This window comes from Hyaena hyaena, unplaced genomic scaffold (genome assembly GCF_003009895.1).
Source record: "Hyaena hyaena isolate Hyena2069 unplaced genomic scaffold, ASM300989v1 scaffold_229, whole genome shotgun sequence".
NCBI classification, from domain to species: Eukaryota; Metazoa; Chordata; class Mammalia; order Carnivora; family Hyaenidae; genus Hyaena; species Hyaena hyaena.
Genome location: NW_024080861.1, coordinates 1,690,420 through 1,709,831, shown reverse-complemented (window position 1 = coordinate 1,709,831; position 19,412 = coordinate 1,690,420). Strand labels below are relative to the sequence as shown.

At 41.4% G+C, this 19,412-nt stretch overlaps 1 protein-coding gene across 3 annotated transcripts in view; it reads left to right on the top strand.

Annotated features, from left to right (window-relative positions):
- Positions 1-19,412, top strand: part of NHSL1 (NHS like 1) — a 249,925-nt gene that overhangs the window by 109,611 nt on the left and 120,902 nt on the right. The window lies entirely within an intron of this gene.

The following is a 19,412-nucleotide window of genomic DNA, read 5'->3' as shown; positions in this document are numbered from 1 at the left end:
TTTGTCTTTAGCACTCTTGATCCGCACACTCAGGTGACTTGTGAAAAGTTCAATGGTAAACCGCCCCCACGGAAAGAGGCTTCTGCTCTTAACGACCTGAAGTTAGGACATGGAGCTCTTTTCGGAAACAGTACACTGACACAGCTTTGGGAATCCTGAATAGTCTTCTTGCATTTTCCTTTAAGAAGATTGATGAAGGACACCGGACCCTTGAAACAAACAGGTGTTAGAATGACATCAAGGAAAAGGAACACACGAAGGGCTTGCCCTTGATATTGTGGCCAAAAAGAGTTTTTGGACTTCTTTCAAGTTCCTTTTCAGACCACTGTTGGTCTCTGTTCTGAGGTTTAGCGTGTCTTGCCTTCCTCAAGGTGAAGAGAAATATCAGTCCTGGTGGGAGAGAGGGAAGTATTTCAGTATTTCTTAACACACCCCTGTTTTATGTTTAAAGTTTCTGAGTTCTTCCTCTTAGAGTGTTTACTGTAGAGACTGAACTGTTAAGCTCTAAAATGGTTTCCCCATTCAGTGCTGAGGCAAAGCCCGGTAGGGGGGCGCTATTTAAGTATTACAAAGGAGCCGGGGCCAGACATTCCGAGTGATTGTGTTTTCCCTGTTTATCACATTCTTCCCGTGCCAAAAGAAACCTCGCTAGAACCTTTCAGCGACCTGTTCTTTCCCTGCTTTTAGGAAACAAAACTTCTGAAACCCAAGAGAATAAACACAGTTAAATATGTGCTGATGGACACAGTGGTTGTATTCCACGGACTCGGGATTTAACACAGCTCTTCCTCCTGTATAATATGTGTTAAGCCATTTGTTCTTCTCTACTAAACTGTGGCACGGGAGGGACTAGTTAATGCTCTTAGAAGATGTTAGTTGTTTATTATGTCAAGAAGGGGGTTAACAGTGGTCCGCTGATACTGAGCTTTAAAGAGGCAGGTTTTTAGTTCAGATGGGGCATAATTGCCACGCAGAGAAAAGGCTTGGTGCTTTCTGGATGCAGTTGTGTGATTTCGTAAGTCCACGAACTTCACCCTTCTAAATCAGGAACACGCTGTGGTTGTGGTAAATGGGTGGGTTGTAATGCTTGAAGCAAAAATGTTTGGAGGGCGGATACAGTAGTGCTGCGGTGGTCAGAGGGTGTAGTTGTGATTCCCTTGGCCTTTGCTTAAAGGTTGTTCTTTTATGACTCGTTTTAAATCCGTCACTGTCACATTTCCGTTAAAGACTATACACATGTGAGCGCATGGCTTTAGGACTTCTACCAGAGATGCTCCGTCTAAATTAGCACTAAAGGGAAGGAGACTGAATTTGCATGTGTTCGTTTTAGCTGGAAGCGAAGCAAATACTGTACACTTGACTTGTGAAAAATAATGAAGTTCTTGTAGAGAACTGGGATGACTTGTACAGGGTGGGAGGACTTGTTTCTGCAACAATACAAAATATTGTGCCCTTACTTCTTAATGTCATCGGGGATACAGTAGCCCGGTGAGGAGCAACGCAGGCATAATGCAGTGTGTAGATTTATACGGTTCTTAGAAATAATTGCCCGTGGGTACGATTACCATTTTTGACATATGGAGTGAGGATGAAATCCTTACAAAGCTGCCTGTAGATCAAAATGTGTGAGAATCTATTCTGTTTTTGACTGACATTGGACTTACAGAAGAAGACTGTCTCCCAACTTGGGAATGCTGTCCCAGGCGCACGTTATAACTGCTAACCTTTTTTTTCACATAACCCTTCCCTTTGAAGAAGTACAGAAGTGACATTTGTTTACACTTCCAGATCAAAAGAAGATAAATGTTTCAGAAAAATTAGGCAGGATTCGAGGTTTTGTTCTGTTTTGTTTTCTTCCTTAGCAGTATCAAAAACGGCGAAAAAACCTCTAGCAAGGATTCTCAATGCTAAGAATGCCCAATGGCCATATTAGGATTTGGTTGTAAATAAATGTGCAGTGAAGACACACCGGCCCTATGGGAATTGCATAGCAGCTTCCTTTTACTTCATATCTGTCTGTGCAGACCACATGCTTTCCTTTCAGCCTGCTTCCCCCAACCCCCTTTAAACTGCACTGATTTCTGAAAACCTGCTTTCCCTCCTCCTCTCCCCCACAGACCGACACCACCACCAGGCAGTGACAGCTAGAGGTAGGACAGAGTGGCTTAACAAGTTAACCCTGCTTTAGGATTGTGTCCTATGTTACCACCCCCCACGCCAACCTCCCACGGTACCTCTGGCCGCTGGGGTGTCCAGTTGTGCAGCCTTAGGGCTTTCTCCCTTCCATCCAGCAGCTGCCTCAAGGCCGGAGTGCTTGCCTGGCCACGTCTCTAGGTCACACTGCTTTGCACAGTTAGCCCACTGAATCTTTACTGTCAGTGTGGTCAGTATGTCGTATGCATGCTCATTTTCTAGAACAATTCTTTCAGGTTTCATTTCAGAAGTTCTTTTATAGTGACTGTGCTGAATTGCTTACTATGTAACCTCAAAATAAAGTTTTCAAGTAGTTACCCTTAGGGATGATTATCCGTACCCAAGCCTGTACATTTGCACTTTAATGTTGTCACATATACTCAAGAAACTTAGCATAAAACTACAGTGCTTGAAAAGTTTTGGGACAGTGTTTTTTATAAGATTAGATGTTATTAATAGGCTACTTTTCCTGAGTCTAAAAAGTAACTAGAAGATACATAAATGGTTAAGCCCAAAGCAATCACAACTAAGCACCTGCGTGTTTTCTTTTATTCCAGCCCATGACAAGTTTCAAAACTTCAAAACGTTTGTACTCAGGAAGGTAAAAATGAATTAAGTAACAACAGTGATCAGTCCTTATATTCTCAGTGGGATATGACCCATTGTAATAGCAGATGATGTTTTGACTTAATTAGCCATAAAAACCAAGGGTGTGAATCAGTATCCTCTTGGGTATAAATTTAGTGAATCATGAGCTGTTTTATTAAATGCCTATGTAGTAAAAAAAAAAAAAAACCGTGGAAGTCAGCTGTAGGTGAGACAATAGGCAGCTTTTCACATGGAGTTGTGAGAGCATTTATTGAAGGAATTTTTAGTATTACGCTTGGGATACAAAGAAATATAGCACCCAGGCTGTGAAGTCATGGAATTCATTCTTAAATGGAGAAGCAGATAAGATATCTAAGGGGGGAATTACAGAGAAAATACAGGATAATTGTGAAAACTGTAAAATGAATGGCTTAGATGAGAAGGTCCAGATAAAGATACTTTATCTTGAGCATGTTCATGTTTTGCATGGTCTTCTGGCTGTTGCATTGATTCACACAACCCTTAATGAGCTCCTGCTTTGTTTCCAGCACTGTGGAAGGTTCTCAAGGGAAACTAATGACTAGTATTTATTCTGTGCTTCCCCATCTTGCTCACTTACCCTTCTCTTGTCAAATAAAACCAAAAGAGGTGGAATAATAATGGGGTAGCCTCTCACTGAGCAAAGCATGTTTTGTTGTATCCCCTGCTCTGTTCAGCTGGGCAGAGGCATGATTGATGATCTTGGTATTGGCAGATCGGCACAGAGAGAGGGAAATTGACATGCAAAGCCTCGATTTAAACAATAGTTTCATTCTCCTCTTCAGGACGTTTATCACATGTGCTAGTAGCATTACCAAATTTGAATCATTTGAATTTCCATTTTTTTCCAACCGAGGAACTACAAAAAAGAGCCAGAGAACGAATGGCCTTACTAGGTATCAGGGGTAATGAATAATCCATACACAAGATAATCAATTGTTGAGCGTGGGAGTTGGCTGTGTTTAAAGTCATTTCATCCCAGTGTCCTCCCTAGTAAAATAGTTGGCAGAAAACAGGATCCTGATTCATAATTAGATTAGCAATGATTTCAGATATCACAACGGAAAAAAAAAATGACACAAAAGACCAAAAGCAGCAAGGTCAAGATCCTGTTTCCATGTAAATAGCTGTGATTTCTTTTTGATCACAAAATCTTTAAAATTATGGGATTTAAGGACATTTTCCTCACGGCATTAAAGAAACCTAAAAGTATTGGCAAATATTGCTAAAGTGGCCCCCTGCATTTGAGAGTAAAACTAGATAAATAAGTAGCATTTATTCTGGGGTCACTAGGTGCATTGGAAGAATATCTAAATGGAGTTCATCTTGGTGTCTTCATAAAAGAGATGAGAAGAATATTCTCAGTGCAGTGACTAATATTTTCCTTCTTTCTACTGCAGCTGACATTCTGTGAAAGAGACAAATAGTGAGTGCCACTTAATATTTTATCTGGTTCATTGAGACTGCCCTTTATTGACCTTTGATTATTTTTTCTTTCAAAGTTGGGAATCTCTGTTCTTGCTGCCTTGTTGTATTGCAAAAATGATCTTATTTGTTATTAAATTGCAAATTCTGTTGAAATGATGTTTTATCTGATATCCTCTATTGTCTTAAAAGTTTGTGGATTTATTTTGAGAATTAGACACTTGCTTAGATTATTAGAAACAGAGTATTAAAAGAAGTAACTTATCATCAGAGCATTCATTTGAAAGTTTGTAACCTGTGTTCTCCTTCACTGAAATGCCTTTACTCGGTTCTGAAAACCTTTTTGAAATTGTTCTTTTCAAACAGTTGCTTTTAAAATAACTTCAAAAGACCCTACACATTAACTCAGATTAATTTTTATAAGTCTCTTCCAATTACTGTAGAATGTGTTACATTGCTATGTAATTTTCAAGGGTTTTTGCTTTAGCCGTAGTATTTTCTATCAGAGTTTTAAGTGAGGTGTTTTTTTATGACACTATTTCCTATGAATGACACTATTTCCTATGAAATACTTCTGTTAACTCCAGTCTTATCATTTAAAAAATTTTTTTTAAAGTTTATTTTTGAGAGACAGAGAGAGACAGAGCACGAGTGGAGGGAGGGGCAGAGAGAGAGGGAGACACAGAATCTGAAGCAGACTCCAGGCTCTGAGCTGTCAGCACAGAGCCTGATGCAGGGCTTGAACTCATGGACCATGAGATCATGACCTGGGCTGAAGTCAGAGGCGGCCCCCAGGCACTCCCAATCTTACCAGTTTTAAACTTCTCAAGATCTGTTATATCTACACCCTCTAGTCCATCCAAGCTATTCAGGCCCTGCTCTGCCCTCACCTTGCCTTCTGAGTGGTTCTTCTACGCCTTCTTGTTATCTTCACTCTTGTCTCCCTTTGCACTATCTGTAAGTCTGAGTCTACACTGTAATCAGAGCGATCTTCCCCAAATGCGAATATCATTGGATCACTCTTCTCTTGCTCCCCATTGCCTACAAAATGAAGCCTATCTCACTCAATGGAGCACGGGCCCTGCACCCTCTGACCCCTCACTCCTCGCCGTCCCCGCCCTTTGTAACCTCCCCCAGTAGTAAATGGATGCACTGCTCTTGCACTGCCTTGCCGTGTATCTCCTGTTCCCTGGGCCACTATGCTCCACTCCCCGCCTCTGCCTGCTGGCTTCCTGCTGGACCTTCTCTGCTTTCTTTAGAACTCTGTGAAGCCTTCCCGAATTCCCTAAGGGTAGAACTGATTAGTCCCTTCTCAGCGTGATTTTTCCACCTTCTACATGCCTCAGTAATTGTGCTTATTATATACCAGATTGTACTTATATTTTATGTGTCTGTGTCTGTAGCTAGACTGAACGCGTTTAGGACAGAGACCAAGTCTTATTTATCTGTTTTATCCCCAAGGCTAAGTGCTCAATAAATGGCTGCTGCCTGGGTGAACATAACTCATCTGGACCCTGTCAATAGAGCTGTTTGCAGGGGCCACCGTGCCCCACAAGGCGTGTGGGTTATAGATAGCTCTGTGCGCTTGCTTTGTCCCATATACTGACAAACGTAACCTTACAAGTGCTCCCAGCTCTGAAGTCTCTTGAGTGTTACGTGAGAGAGGGTTCACTTTGTGGGAGCATAATTTTGGTGGCAGTCTTCTGTTTCCTGTTGCTCACGCAAACCGTGTGTGCATCAAATAATTTGTAGAAACATTTGCTCACGAGTGTTTGGACCGCTAGGGAAGCTGGCTTAGCAAACAGAGATGAGGTAGGAGATGGGCTGGTGCAAGTCCGATACGGTGAGGCAGCAGCGTGCTCTTGCAGTGCTTTCTTGACCAGTTCCTCTGCTCCACCTTTGGTCTCCCCACCCCCGGCTGCCCTGGAGCCCAAGTGAGGCTAAGCCTGACGGAGCAGCCTAAGGGGTCTTGCAAAACATCAGACATAAGGCACGTCATGTAACCCTTACGGGGTTTCCTTCTCAGGGAGTGTGATAACTGGTCCCCACAATGTGCTGGAAGGCCTGCCCTGGTCTGCCTCCCTCCCGCCATGGCTTCCCCAGCGGCACGTCTGAGTCATACCGGGACCCTTGCCGTTTAGAACATGCCATGAGGTTGACCTTCCCTTCACCCAGCTACGCACACCGGCCCCTCCTTCTCCTCTTTCAGATATTTGCTCCAAAGTCATCTCCATGACCCTGTTTAAAGCTGTCACATCTTACCCTCCTCTTAGCCTTTCGAGCCCCACCTCTATTTTTCTCCGAAGCACTTACCGCCATCTAACATACTGTATACTTTGTGTACAGCTGACCCTTGAACAAGACAAGGGTGATGGGCACTGACCCCTGTGCAGTCAAAAATCCCCATATAACTTTTGACTCACGGAAAACTTAACTACTAATAAGCCTGCTATTGACCGGAAACCTTACTGATAACCTAAAGAGTTGATTAACATATTTTCTACATTCTATGTATTCTTACCTAAGCTATAGAGAAAAGAAAATGCTAAGAAAATTATAAGGAAACGAAAGTACATTTATAGTACTGTGCTGTATTTATTGAAAAAAATTCGCATATGAACGGACCTGCAGGGTTCAAACTCTTGTTGTTCAAGGGTCAACTGTCCCCTAAAGCTAGAATTTAACCTCTAAGACAGGAGGGATTTTTTTGGTATGTTTTGGTAAGCAGTATATCTGCAGGCCGGGCACATAGTAGGTATTCAGTAAATTTTAGTGGAAAGAGAGAATGGTGCATAGTGCACTAACTAGGTCAGGAAATCTAGATGGTTCTGGTTCTGTCACTTGCTCATAATGTGACCTGGAATAAGTTACATCATCTGTTTAAACTCTAGTTTCCTTTTCTGTAAAATGGGATAATACCTAGTCATCATACATGTGAGTAGTAGGTGCAACTTATGTATTGAATAAATGAGTGTATGTTTTATCGATGACTGTATCAGCTTACCAGCTGGATCTGGTTGTATTTAATGATACTGGCGGAGAGGTTGGCAATCTCTTTGCTATTGATAGTTAAGTTAAAAGATGTCTTTCTACTAGTGTAGAATATACTGTTCTGTAGAATTTTCCGTGTAGAAATAAGTGTTTTTAAATTGAATTTTCTAAAAAGTTTATTTATTTTTGAAGGCAGGGGGCAGTGGTAGAGAGAGAAGGAAGAGAATCTGACAGTATGGAGCCCAGTATGGGACTCGAACTCATGAACCATGAGATCATGACCTGAGCCAAAGCTGGATGCTTAGCCGACTGAGCCACCCAGGCGCCTCTAGAAATACTCTAGAGTACTGGTATAACCCAAACAGCCCAACTGGAAGCTGTCGTCTCCTTTACATAAACCTTCAGGTAACACGTACCACAGTTTTTATGTCAAATCCTGAAATGGTTAAAGTACTCAATTGAACGTCATGTCTAGATCAGTCCTGCTGCCCGTAAGTATTAACAATAGCTAACATTTAGTGAGGGCTTGTCATGGCTAGACACTATTAATAACACATTACATGGGAAAACCCATTTAATAAATATTGTCTGGATACCACATTCAGTAAAAATAATAGTTTGATAAGCAAGGAAGGGTCATTAGGGAGAACTGAAAACTGGGCAGAGAAACAGATGTGGTGAGACAGGGAACCAGGTGTAAGTAATTCTTCAGAAAGAGAAAGGATGTTGAAGGCACTTAGGGTATCTTGAGGTCTTGGACCCAGTATCTTCTGGTTCAAAGGTACAGGCTCTGCTTTGAGACTTTGGGCATGTGCTTCACTCCTTACCTGAATTTGAAGCTCTTTGAAGTCTATTCTCTCTCTTATCCAGTGTCTCATACTTTGCAAGAGTAGCTATTTGGTGTGTGAACACACGGTCAAGGCAGTGTTCAGGGGAGGCTGCTCGGTTATGGCGCAGAATGGATTGGAGCAGTGTAGAACCCGAGAAGCGACAAAGTGCTGGTGGAAGCAATTATATAGGTACAGGAGTTATGGATAGTTATGGAACTACAGATTTTCATGTGAGGCTTTTGTTATTAAGGGAAGCCCCAAGATTTAATACTTACTTGTTGGTGTCACACAGCATCTGTGGTAGGGTTATATGTTTTCTAGCTTTATGAAAGGTGGGTCGTCTTCACATTGTATTTCTAACTATCCTAATTAAAGATGATATTTATAGTGACCACTGTCTTAATAAAGGTGACTGGGAAACTTACGTATAATCAGCATACATATTGTTCATATGCAGAGCAATGCGTGTGTAAGGCTGGGGGGCTGGAAGCTGGTTGCAGCGATGCCTCTCTGGTCTGCCCCTCTTCAGCTCTAGTAAATCTTTCTTTTCTATACCACCGAATCTGGCATCCCAGATTGTTCTCTGTCATTTATGGCTGAAATTCGATGAGTGACTAATCATCAGAGACATTACACCAACAGTTGTTTATTTAGTTCTTGCTAGAAGCCATCACCATGCTGACTGCACAATATTTTGGTGACATAAACACATATGATACATGGTGGGCGCTTGCCTATCAGGTGTCTGAGACAGTCTCCCTTGAGGGATTTGTTAGCTGGAGTTCCCCGCCAGTGCTCCCCCCACCCCGAGGCCAGTACTACCTGTTATTAGACTCATTCCCACCGTCTGGGCTTGTCTTATAGATTCTTGTGTTTTGAGAGCTCCTATTGCCCAGTAGACTTGATAGAGAGCCACACCTTGGCAGAGCCACACAGAGGAGCAAGCCTCTCTCAGATTCTGGGGGGAAATGGCTTGAATTGTGAATAACCTGGAATGACCCTGGACACAGGGCCTTCCCTAGAGCAGGCACTCATTAAGTGCCATTTTCATGCCCTACTACTTTCGAAAAAGAGTGTGTTGGGAGCGGTAATGAGTGGAAGATAATGGGAGAAGGTGGCAGTAGACTGGAGGAGGAAAGAAGATGGGATAAGTAATAAGGCAAGAAGAGCTAATGAGTCTCCATACTTCTCTCTGCTGCCTTCCCTATAGTAACAGCTTTCTGATCCCGTTTTCTACATCAGTAAAGTAATGGTAGTCTGCTGGGACCTGGTCAAGTTCCTGACTGCTGTTTGCGCAGCTAATTGTACGTCTGTAGTATTTTGAGGTTGCTTTCAAGATATAGCTTAATTAAATTTCTATACGTGGTCGATAAGGTTCAGAACAAGGATAAAAGCTAAGTATTCACTGGTTAAAAGAGTTTTAGTGGCATGTGTAAATTATCTGCTTTGGGTTCAGTATATGTTTATCCTTCTCTAAGAAAAGCCCATTTGTAAGTAAGAGCCACCAGCAGTTGAGATTTCCATAAACTGTATCACTTGATTTTTTGTCTTTTCAGTAAACTTTAAAAGAGAGAGTAAGAATAAATATATTTTATTGTTGGTACAGTTCCCTTGCCCTTATTCCCGAAGGTTCTCTTTTACTTTGTAACTGGAAACGCCTCAGCTAAAGCAGAAACTCGGTGTCGGGTGTTTCTGGATTACATTTTGAGATAAACCAGAATTCCTACCCGAACACAGGTGTGTACTGCTTCAGTCTCAATTGGTTGGGGATTCTTTTACAAAGCATACAAAAGACAATTTGTGAATTTTCCTTGGTGGGTGGTTGTGGCTGGTGTTGGCTTGATTGCTGTGGTCATCTTGACTGGTAGTTATTTATTTACATAATTTTTTTCACCAACAGAAAGTACATAGAGAGCTTTGCCTTCCTGGGAAAGGAACTTTGATTTTCCCCTTAAAGTAATTTTATCGCAGAGTTCATTAATATGCTCTATTCCTGCTATAAAAATATCTTTGAACCATTTTTCTTTTTAGCTAGCTGTCATATTCTTGGTCATTCAGTATGAATGCCTGAATGTCATTCTGTCTTAGGATCCCACTTCTGTTTTGATTTGTAAGCAATTTTTTAAAAGACACCTGGTTGCATTTGGGGCATTCTCATGTGCTACTGATGTTTTCTGAATCTGGCAAGGTTGGGATTTTTCTCCATCAACATTCCTTTGGGTCATCAGACCTTGGTTACATCCCACACACTAGGGTATGTGTTAGTTTATCCACTTGACCTAAGTGCTTAAGTCTTTGTAACCACAGAAAGGTTACATAGCTGGTTTTAGAAATCTTGAAGGTCGTACGTCAACTCCAACTAATAAAGGTTAGAACAAAAATCAGGTTAGTAAAAGGTCCTCTAATTTCTGAGCAAGTTGAGCCAAGTTGCACTGTAACAAATGCTTGTTTGGGGTGGAATAAAGAATCTTCTACAGTAGAACTACAGTATGAATGTCTTGAGTTTTTCAGTGCCAGAAAAGTTTAGTTAAAGTTGACTTTGAATTTTTTATTTTAATTTTTTAATGCTTTATTTCATTTTCTTTTATTTTAACTTTTTTGAGAGAGAGACAGAGCATGAGCAGGGGAGGGGCAGACAGAGAGGGAGACACAGAATCTGAAGCAGGCTCTAGGCTCTGAGCTGTCAGCACAGAGCCCAATGCGGGGCTTGAACTCACAAATGGTGAGATCATGACCTGAGTCAAAGTCAGATGCTAACCAACTGAGCCACCCAGGTGCCCCTTAAAAAGTTGACTTTTTAAGTCAATGACTATCAAAAGTTTTGCCTAGGTCCAGAGTAATAAGTACACTTTAGATTGGTTTATAGTCCACACATTGTGTATACATTTGACCTTTGAACAACATGGGTTTGAATTACATGGACCTACTTATACATGGGTGATTTTTCCCTGATAGATACAGCACAGTACTGTATATGCATTATCTCTTCCTTATGTTTTTCTTAATAATATTTACTTTTCTTTAGCTTACTATGATATAAGAATATAGCATATTGGGGAGCCTAGAAGGTTTGGTCTGTTGGGCGTCCAGCTTCAGCTTAGGTCATGATCTCATGGTTCACAGGTTCGAGTCCTGCATCGGGCTCTGTGCTGACAGCTCAGAGCCTGGGGCCTGCTTCATGGATTCTGTGTCTCCCTTTCTCTCTGCCCCTTGCCCACTCATACTCTGTCTCTGTCTCCATCTTTCTCTCTCAAACATAAATAAAACATTAAAAAAGTTAAAAAAATAAGAATACAGCATATAATACATATAACATATGAAATATAGATTAATCAACTTTATGTTATTTGTAAGGCTTCCAGTCAATAGTAGGTTATTTAGTAGCTAAGTTATTGGGGAATTTAAAAGTTACACACAGAGTTTCAACTGTGCAGGTGTTGAATGTGGGGAGGAGTTGGTGTGCCTAACTTCCATGTTATTCAAGGGTCAACTGAACACACGCACACACACACACACACACACACACACTGAAGCAAAAGTTTTGCAAAGCTACTTCGTTGTTGCATGACACCATGCAACAATTTTCTCGTCTGTTTTAACTCTATTTTTTTAAAGTTTACTTATTTATTTTGAGAGAGAATGCGTGTGTGCGCAAGTAGGGGGGGACAGAGAGAGAGAAAGAGAGAATCCTTATAGCGCAGAGCCCAACTTGGGGCTCGAACCCATAAACCATGAGATCATGACCTGAGCCGTAATGATGAGTCGGACTCTTAACTGACTAAGCCACCTAGGTGCCCGTTATTGTGTTTTATTAGGCAGAAAATGTCAGTCCTGACCTACTGAAGTGATGCTGTGACTCCCTTATTACATTATAGCCTTCAATTGATAAAACACTGCTTTCAGTAGATGTCACTTCTTTGGGTAGGTTCTTAATACTCTTGTGTACCAGGTCACTCCTTTACAATGTTTAGGGGTGACAAAGTAGGATAGAGTTTCTGTAAATAATCCATTGTCATTTCAATGTTGTAGAAAGGTCTCGCACTTCTGAAGTGTCCTGAGATGCAATGTAGATTAGTGGCACATCCTCATCTGCTCTGAGGACTGACTTACGATCATGAGCGTGTAAGCATTCACCGGGCTAAGTTCTCTTCTAGCTTGACCTCTGAGCCTCTCACCCAAAACTATGTCAGTGAATGAGGGGAAATGCTTCAAAATTAGGTGGGACTGAGTGATTTCCATTGTAAACCTTGTTGCCTGATGGAGCACAGTGTCACAGAGCTCACGCTCAGCGGATTACGTACACCTGCTAACCGACCCAGGGGAAAGCTCATGAATAGCAATGTCTGAAGAATTTCTGCCTTGTTCTGGGGATTTCTCTGTCATTATGCTCACTGGCCTACCTACTGTCTGTCGCCCTTCAAGGAAAATCAGTTGAGAAGTTGCGCCCATTTAACTTCACTTTCAAATCGTTGGACTCTAGTCTATATGTGTCAGACATCTGATGTCTATTGGAGGGAAAGCTCATTTCCTTTGAAATATAAGGTTATTGTAAAAAAACAAACAAACTGGTATTGGTTAGAGATACTTTTCTAATGTGGACTACACGCTAGCTTATATAAAATGTTAGAGAAATATACCTTTTATTTATTTATTTGTGTTTTTATATAACAGAAGCTTGCCTAATTCATCTTTCAGAATCTTATTTTTTATTTTTTAATTTTATAAATGTTTATTTATTTTGAAAGAGAGGGAGAGAGAATGAGTGGGGGAGGGGCAGCGAGAGAGGGAGAGAGAGAATCCCAAGCAGGTTCCATGCTGACAACACAGAGCCTGGTGCGGGGCTCAATCTCACCAACTGTGAGATCATGACCTCGGCCAAAATCAAGAGTCAGGTGCTCAGCCGACTGAGCCACCCCCATGCCCTCATCTTTCAGAGTTAAAAATATTGTCTTATGAACATTGTTCTAAAGTATACTCTGCAGATAGAGTCTGTTTGCAGGTTATGGTTTACACAGTATTCAGACATGTATTATCTCATTCCATTGTTGTGACGGTCCTGTGAGATGGGCAGAACAGGTGGCATTATACCCTGTGGTGGCAAGAAAGTGGCCCCTGAAAGATGAAGTGACTAACCTGAAGCCATATAGATAATAATGGTATAGATTGGGTTTGAGTCCACGTCTTGTGACTTAGTCACTCTTTCCATGACACTGTACAGTATCTCTGCTCAATCCTCAGAGCACAGTTGAACTTGCTTTGATGCTTCGGTGTCACTGTGAATAGTCACTGAACAGGTAAGAGCCTGGTGACACCCTGGTGGTGTCTAAGATCTTTGCTTTGGCACCGAGTGGGTCTCCACTGCCTGCTACCTGTGCCACCTCTGCCATTAGGCTGTCAACTCTCTTTTCCCATTGTCACTGTGCCTGTCTCTCGTCCTCACTACTATCTGACTTGGTATTTCTAGCTTGTTACTTGTGTGGAGTGTCTGGGCATCCAATGTATTGCAATAGTGTTGGTCAAAAGATTATAATAAGATCCTGAGCCATAATCCTGTGGGTGGTGCTTTCTGGTTAGAGACCATTTTGCCTTCTTCGTGGCCATATTTTGAGTGGTTGAGTTTGTCAGAAAAGTGATCTCTTGAGAAGGAGGATGTGACTGTAATAGGTAAATTTGTTTTTTCATGTTTATCTTCTGTTGGCTTTCCTTCTTCGTACAGTCAAATAAAGTGCATGTTTGCATTAATGTTATGAAATTGTGACTTTGTTTGGCCATCCTGGTTCTTTTTGTAAATGTTAGATTTTAAGCACTTCTATAAAATCACCGTGAGTTTTCAAGGAGGCTCAGTACACTGTTTCACTTAATAAACAAGGGCAGCTTTGCCGCTTTTAAGCTTTGCTTTCACCACTAACCACTTTCTCCAGTAACGTGTTATGTTCTCTGTCCCTTCTCCCTCCCCTCTCTTCATTGCAGCTGATATTTGGACACCAAGTATATGGTTGAAATTGCCTCCCCATATCTTCAATTCCATATCCTTATATCATCTGCTTAAAAAAATTTTTTTAAATTTTTTTAAATGTTTTATTTATTTCTAGGAGAGAGAGAGAGAGAGAGACAGTGTGAGCAGGGGAGGGTCAAGAGAGAGGGAGTCACAGACTGAAACAGGCTCCAGGCTCTGAGCTGGCAGTCAGCACAGAGCCCGACGCGGGGCTCGAACCCACGAACCGCGAGATCATGACCTAAGCGGAAGTCGGACGCTTAACCGACTAAGCCACCCAGGAGCCCCAAATTTTTTTTAAAAAGATAGTGAAGATGAGACTGTAGCCTCAGTTCTTCTCCCCTGAGTATTTTTAGTTAAACGCTTTAAATGACACTTGATCCTCATCAACACAAATGGCAGTGATATACAGTGTGACTGAAAAAAATGATTTGACTCTGTCTTTTCTGTGAATTCATTTTTTTAAAGTTTTTAAAAATGTTTATTTTTGAGAGAGACAGAGAGAGAGAGAGAGAGAGGGAGCGAGTGCCCATGCACAAGCAGAGGAGGGGCAGAAAGAGAGAGAGATAGAAAGAGGGTCCCAAGCAGACTCTGCACTGTCAGCACAGAGCCCAACGCGGGACTCAAACTCATAAACCGTGAGGTCATGACCTGCACCAAAGTCGGATGCACAACCGACTGAGCCAGCCAGGCACCCTCTGAATTTCTTAATAAACCGGTAATATCCCAAAACTCGGAATTAACATGATCTTTGTATAGTCTATGTTGAAATGTTGTAACCCCCATTTTACATCATAGGCCCACAGTAGTAGCTCGTTGAATATACAGGAGAGCTCCAAAAATGTTGGGATGCAATTTGAATAAGTTGAAAGTATAGTTTCAAAAAAAATGTTTTTTTTTTTCCTGTGACTCAAGAAACGAGGCTCAGAGAAAAGTAACAATTTCAAGAAGCACTGTTACCTTTCTCTCATTCTCCAAACATTAGAGAATTAATAAAAGATGCTCACTCCTGATATCAAAAGCTTTTGATACCCAAGATAGTTACTCTGTGTTTGCATTGTAAAGTCTCAGAGATGATACTTACAAAGATGTTATTCTTTTCAGATAAAGTAAAATTTCAAATAAGTCTGACTCTTTCGTGTATACCTAATTGGAAAAGCCAACTTGAGCAATTATTTAGAGGCAGTGACCACAGATTTTCTTCTCTCAGTGTCATTTAAGAGCATTGTAGTAAATATTTGTAGATAGTCTCTGAATTGGAGCTATGAAGGGATCTGAGTAGAGTTAGCATCACAAAACAAGACTAACCTGTTAGGGTCCTGCAGAACAACCTCAGAGAGGGCCCTGGCTGCTCCCCGTGGTGGACAGATGGGAAGGGAAGATCCAAGTAGCTTGCTTACCACCTTCCATCCCTCACTGGCCCAGTGAGGCTGTGCCCTCTCTTCCCTTTCTCCCCTCTCCAGTGGTTTTCAGGTTGTGTTCCTCTCTATTCTTTAGTTTTGACATTCCTGACCCCTCTGGGAAGGTCAAGCGGCAGATTCCTTTGCTGACCTTACAGAGCAGTTTGGGAAGCTTTTCATTCACTGTGTATCCCAGAGAACGTTTTCTTGGATAGATGTGCAGAAAGCAAGCACCTTCCTAATGATGGAAAAGGCAGAGAAAGGGCAACATCAACCCTGAAAACAGGCTCTCTGGTGTCACTTTTATTCTACTCACAAAAGTAAAATTCATTCAGCTTTCAAAGAATTGAAGGGAAAAAAACAAACCAAACTCAACCCCTCCCCCGCCAAAAAAAACCTCACCAAAAAAACAAACAGAAAACCCCAAGGGCCCTGCGCTGTAGCCTTTCTTTTGCATGAACTAAAGTCCTCAGAGAAAGTCGAATAACTTAATAGAGCTGTCAGAAGTACATCTGCCTTAATATAAGTGCCTTTTCAAACTTTAAATGTAGTATTCTATTTTTGACATACAACTTTTTTCCTCTTGAGGGGCTGGGGATTTATTATTATTAATAGCCGAATTTGCAGAGATGCGCTCAATAAAAATAGAACACTGAGTAAATGCCAGCCATAACCATCAACAGAATTGTAAGTGACTCCTGTTAGGGCTTAACTTTACTGTTGTCAAGCAAAGAAGGGAGGGCCGGAGTGAGGGAGAGAGAGAGAGAGAGAGAGAGAGGGAGGCACAGGCAGGGAGGGAATGAAGGAGGAAAAGAGGAAGAGGTAAAACAAAAATAAAAAAGGAAAAGACTTAGATCTGTTTTGCATGATCAAAGAGGAGGATCAGAAAAAGCTGTTTCTGTGGTTTGCTGTGTTTTCTGTGGATCTTGTAACTCTGTGATTATCATGCACTGTGGCAAGATGCCACCCTGAAATTGGTCTGCCAATTTGAAGAGTCATTTTCTTGCTTATTTTTAAACTCCTCTAAGGACAGGGGAAAAAAGACTTGAAGGAGCCTAAATAGTGTGGTTTCCTCAAACCATTATTGTTTTAAATCCTGTGAGTCCTGAAATAACTGGCTATTCCTGAAGTTTCAAACTGCCTGACCGCTCAGAAGACTTGGCGGTTGAAAGGGAAGTGATTAGCCCCTTCCTTTGTCACTGAGGTTTAAGTGGGTCAAAAGTTGGAGAACGTGATTTATTTCAGATATAAACTGCCTTTTTGTGGCAATCTAGTTCATTACGGAGTGTTGAGTTTTTCACATACGTTATGGGCTTTCAAATAAAGTGTTCTAAATTTACAAGTCTTCAGTGAACTTAAATGTTAGAGTAAGTATTTTGTTATCTGTGTGGAAATTAGCAGGAGCCTAGGCATTTTAACTTGGCACATCTTCCTTTTGGTTTTTATCTGTTCACTTGATGATTAAAGGTAATAACAGTCCAGTTACTCTCTCTGGTTATGGGCTTATGTTTATTAACAAGGAAATTGTGGCAGAACTCATGCTCCTCTTGGTTGACTGGTACACGATCTTGAGTAATTCTGATTTGTAGACTGACTTCTCTAAGCTGATTTAGGAGGCTAATTGTGTGGGTGGAAGAGTTACACCTGTTTCTATGGCCAAAGGTGGGTGATTGTTTTAACTTCCTCAGATTACTCAGATACTTAGGGGGAAAGGATACAATTGACCTCTCTATTTTTTTAGTTTTTTGTTTTTAAGAGGAGTTTTCACTGATATATGTATTTGGGGAGTCACATATTGATGAAATATGCGGTATGAAAGGATATGAGGTTATTTTTATGTGCTTTGAACTTAGACTCTTCAAAATATGGACCTATTAGGCATATCGACAATGGCAGAGCTTTACAAAAATGAATTTTAGACCCTAGGGGTTTAATTTTTCTCCTGTAATACATTTCATAATAAGCTCACTAAGAAAGGGGATTTGGGGTCATTATTATGACATCTTTTTGGTCTCCTCCCTCCAGCTGGACACACTGACTTCTATGTTCTTGTATGGAGACTTTCAAAAATTTTGTTTTCTTTTCCACTTCCATCATCCTTCAGACATTTAATTAGGCTGAATGAGGATGGGAAAAACCGCTTTCTGAGTTTGTTGGAGAACGTGCCTTGAGAGAGAATGGGTTTTTTTGTTTGTGGGTTTGAAAATGAGGCCTCTTTAGATCATTAGCCTTTTTTTAAATAGTGTTTTTTTTTCATTATTGACATAATTCACATGTAACATTAGTTTTAGGTATACCACATAATGATTTGACACTTGTCTGTACTGTGATAGGCTATTAAATTATGATTTTATAAAAATTCCACCATAGGTTTAACTATTAATAATGACAAGTAACTATTATTTAATAATGAGTTTCTGTATAATTATATGTAGGGAAAATATTATCTATTTAATTTTAAGGGCTATGTTAAATTTGTTTATGATGTCTCACAGGAATCATGATGCTATTGGATATATATCTCGTCTAAGTTTTGGACACTTTCCACTAACATTTTGCTTTTGGATAGACTATTAATGTGATAACAATTTTGATTCATACTCAAACATTGATCATTTATTCTGTTTCAGGTATCCCACAGGGCGTTGGAGGTTAAGTGAAAATGAGCAAGTCCCTACTTTGAGGACCTCTCATTTTAGGTGGGCAGACGGAATTGAGACACAGTGCCCCCTGCTTAGGGAAAGTGCCCTGGTGACTTAGCACAAGGAGAAATTGATTCTGCTGGAGGAGAGGAGGATGATCAAAGGAGACTCGAGAGAAGTGAAAGACAGGCTGTGAGAGAGGGGGCTGCATTTCCGAGGAAGGAAATGATTGCCTGATAAAGACAGTGGAGGTATGAGACCATACGGAATATGCACAAAGCCTGCTGTCAGGGCCCCTGGGTGGGGCTGTGACCAGAAAATTGGGGGAAAAGAATGGAATCCAAGTGTCAGGCAGGCCTTTACTGCTAGATGAGGAGTATGGGGTTTATCCATACCTTGTGTTTTTTACATAAGTGGAATCCTCATCGTCATCATCATCGTCATCATCATCATTTTCCTAAAGGAGGGAATAGAGCAGATGGAGCTCTTTTGGAGAGGTGTAGTCAGTATGAAGGTGAATTAAGAGGTCACATTTAGAAAGAAGAAATAAACTATGAAGACATCAAATAGCGTTGTAGCTTGCAGAAACATCTCCGCCATGGGTAGTACCTTTGGAAGTTACATCAGGCAGGATGGATGGAGCGAGGCTGCACAGGAAAGACTCCTTCCTGCTGCTGTTGCTTACAAGGTGGACACAGTGGAGTGGGTGGAGGTCTAGACTGGAGGCCAGTGGACAGCAATGGAGTCGCAGCAGCTCTGCACATCTGAGGGAGATCAGGAAAGGAGGTAAGATCACCCAAGAGCTCAGGCCAACTCGCGGACTCATTATTACATTCCCAGAGAAAATAGAACCAGCAGGACCCAAGAGTTCTTTAAAAAAGAAAATCAAGTCATTCGGCTATCAGAGCCAGGGTGGCATGAATGAGATTAGAGACGGGAGTTCATGGGAAGGAGCCAAACGAAGACTGCTTTCTTGGCTGTGACATCATGAAGTCCAGACTCCGCTTTGAAGGGGGAAAAAAACCCAATTGAAATGACCCTGGCTCAGGAAAGCATTTTTAAAAATGGCCAGTTAGAGAGAACTCCCATGATTCCTGGAGGAAAAGTAGTGACCTGCATGTGAGGCTGCCTGAGGCCAGCAGCCATTGAAGAACACTCGGGAAGGGTCTGCCAGTTTCCTCACGTTCTGTAGCTGATTTGGGTCCAGCACGAATTAACCTGTCTTTTTAATGAGCCAGGATTTGGACATCTCAGAGAATGGTTGTCCCTGGATTAAGTAGTTCACCTCTGCCTCCAGAGTACAGAAAAA